This window comes from Myripristis murdjan, chromosome 8 (assembly GCF_902150065.1).
Source record: "Myripristis murdjan chromosome 8, fMyrMur1.1, whole genome shotgun sequence".
NCBI classification, from domain to species: Eukaryota; Metazoa; Chordata; class Actinopteri; order Holocentriformes; family Holocentridae; genus Myripristis; species Myripristis murdjan.
The window spans coordinates 1,692,911-1,696,636 of record NC_043987.1 but is presented as its reverse complement, the minus strand read 5'-3'; positions in this window follow the sequence as shown (position 1 = coordinate 1,696,636).

Genomic DNA, 3,726 nt, shown 5'->3' with positions numbered 1-3,726 from the left:
CGTGACGTCACTTCCAAACGAGCTCCAGTTCCATCTATCTATCTATCTATCTATCTATCTATCTATCTATCTATCTATCTATCATTAATACCTTTTTAGACTCGAATGAAAGAACATATATTGTGTAAAACTAGTCATAATATTAAAATTGAATGTAAAAATGTCATTACTTATTTTGAACATAACTCTAACATTAATTTCATAAACTTACTGATTCTGTATGATAAGTTTCATACACATAAATCCAGAATTACAAAGCTTATCACCAGTTTCATTGCTTTCTATATGAGTTTAAATAATATATAAACACGATCAAACTTGTAAACACAAAACAGAACAAAAAGTAAGAAAACAATCTGTACTGTGAATTGATGCTGGGGGTAATTTTCCACCCTTGCCCCTATGGAGCGTAATGCAGTATTACATTTATATTCATTCTTTCTTTTTTTATTGTAGGCTGCCGTATGCCTTTATGCACATTCTGGAATATATGCCACAATGTTTCAGATGTCTACTGTAAATTACAATACCTAGTAGGACAGATCAGTTCAAAGGATTCCCACGCCTGGAAACATCTCTGAACTCCCTTTTCATCACTATTCATCACTATATAAATGACATCAAATTCACTGGTTTTGATGAAACAATACACACTACTGCAACTACAACCATGCATTGTTTCAGTTTACTATATAGCTTTGGTTCTGAGCAGGATCCTGACCTAATGGTTGAAAACCTTTCCCAGTGAACAAAGCAGTGTTTGCTTCAGACGGCATCGTGCACATGGTAACTTCCACAATGCAGCGAGTTGTGAAGCAATAGTTCAGTTGAACTGGTGTTGTGAGTCCTCAGAGCTTCAGTGTCGGACATAACACCACAAACTACTTTAACATGATGTTTTAATTTCACCACTTTCAGTCTGTGTGTCAGTGTGACATCATTCAGACACCTCTCACAAACCTTTAGAAATAACGGATCTGACAATAATTATATTACAACATTTAATAACTGTAGTTTTCTTGTAAATTTTACAAGCCAGCAGCCTGGAGGGGATCATGTGTCTGGTCATGCGTATCTGTCTGTGTGTTTATCTTTCTACAGCTAATCTCACATACAACTTGGCCTAATATATATTTTTTGTGCACAGTTATGACTGTATGATAAAGGACCACTTGTGGCTGCAACAAATCAAAACTTTAAAAATACAAGCACCAGAAAAGGGAAAATAGTGAGGCACAGCCTGCATATTTTAAACCCTATTCTGAACCCGCTCAGCAGGTAAAAAAAAACGTGTGATTTTTTAAGTCAGAGCGCCGGAGAGGGGAGATACGCCTGGAAAAGATTTGCACTCTACTGAGTGCCCTCTTCTAGTTTTAAAATACTTATTAGCAAATTTTCTGGTAATTTTCTTGTATTTTGTTGCCATTTTAAAAAAAATTTTTGTTTTGTTTTTTTGGTAATTTGCTCATCACCAATTTCTCTGTGTTCTTGAAGGAAATCAAGGAAATTTACCCAGGCTTCATAGGGCTAAACAATTTAATACAAATTTAATACAAAAGGTACAGTTAGATCCATAAGTATTTGGAGAGTGACACAATATTGATAATTTTGCCCTTTCACACCACCACAGTGGATTTGAAATGGCGTAATCAAGACGTGATTCAAGCGCAGACTTTCAGATTTATTTAAGGGGTTGAACAAAAATATGGCATTGACTGTTTAGGAATCACAGGCAGTTTTATACATTGTTTTGGGCCAAATGATGAGTCACTGTCCAAATACTTATGGACCTAACTGTACTTTTTTCATATTGGGGTTTCTAGGACAAAGTCGCTTTAAATTGGGGTCCATGGCTTAATGAAAGTCATCATGCAGGTCCGGCCCATCAAATCAGATATGACTGAGTGTGAAGTTTGGCAGCCCTATATTTGTGGAAAGGCTTATGGGTGCAGAGTGCAAATGCTTTCTGTGATATTGAAACACAATGAAGTACAGTTAAACTCTGTATTTTAGCCAAGAAATTACTAAAAATATCATTATTAGATCTTTTGGCAGGATGCCTAAAATATAAATGTGCTTTAATTCTGCCTTTTGAGAAATATGGAAAGAGTCCAGCTAATCCAGGAGGACAGGTCCATTGTCTTTAATATCATAAAAATGATATGATGGAGCTATTTGGAAAGAGTGACTAAACTTCAGTTTTGTAGTTCATAGTAGGAAGAAAGCTATACATAAAGTTGAATGATGATCTTGCGATTGAGGTGCTAAAATGTCAGTGTCTATGTCATGCAAGATGTTTTTTTTCTTCCCAGAAAGCAACAACTAATCACATAATGAGGTGAACCGCTAGAAAGAGTTTCAGAGTTTTAGAATTATATATTTTTATGAGAAAAACACGTGGGCTAGTCATATAAAACACAGAAATTAAATGCACAAATATTTTAATTCTCCTTCAGGTTCGTATGGAAGCTTGCTGTGATTGGGGGGATGGGCATGAAACAATGTAACTGTGGGCAAGCAACGCCATCAATTTATGTTGTTTTTATTGTCAATATACATTCAATGAAATTTACTTTAAAAAAAGAAAAGAAAAAGAAAGGAGCACTGTGCAATGAGAAAATCATCCCTGTAGACCCAGCGCAGAATCATTTCTTGAAATTGCATGAGTAATAATTGATTTGTAAATCAACATAAAAAAAAAAAACAGATGGCTCTCAGTGCTTGTAAAGTCATTCTGCAAGTTTCTTGTTTACCTGTCACCATGACAGCAGAAGCTCCACACGCAGTCTCAGCCTCAGCTTGGGTAAGCAGCAGACCAGTGACTGTAACTGCTTTTGTTGTTCATACAGATTAATATTAGAATGTTTTCTTGACTGTGCGTTACATATTTCAAAATCAATTGTTATGTTATTTATGTGAACCGGGAAACAAAGACAACAACTGTGCTCATTAATTTCTATTCACCTTGTTTAATTTTTTGAGAGACTATAGGTCATGTGTTGGTCAGTTGGTGTATTTGGTGTTTGCCATGAAATTTGGGGACAAGATTCAGGTCGCTTAGAGAATGAAACATGCCAGTTCTGGTGACATTCCCTTTAGTGCCACCAGCAAGCCCAGTGGGAATCTACAATTCAGAATAATCGATAATCATCGTCTGTTAATTGTCTGATAATAATCGTCTGTTCGATTATTTATTTGGCATTTCTGTCTTATTGGACATTGACAGTAGGAAGTCAGGGCAGAGAGAGGGGATGACATGCAGCAAAGGCGTCAAACCCAGGCCTCTGTGGTGGGGACCCAGCTTTGATACATGGTACATGCACTCTACCAGCTGCCAGGGTGCCAAATTCCATGACTGTGAAATGACATTTAATAGAAGCATGCGGTGATAGAATGTTACTCAGTGCATTTTTTGAAAATTACCCAGTTATCAACGTTGCATCGTATTCCAGACAGTGATGCACGAAATAACACACAATTCCGTGACATTTGGTCTAATTCATTTGATCTGTTGCCGTTTTCATTCAGAGTTGTCATAGTTTTGCCAAGCTACATCTGTGTGTTTTTAAATGTGGCCTAGCTTTTACCTCAACTTGCTGCTGTTTCCCCCCCAGCCCTCTCAAACTCGCAACTGTCATGTCATTTCTATAACCAAACACTGGATCCCATTTCTGGACGTTTTGTTTGGGTCTGGGTTTGAGTTGTGTCGGAGCTGAGATGAACCCT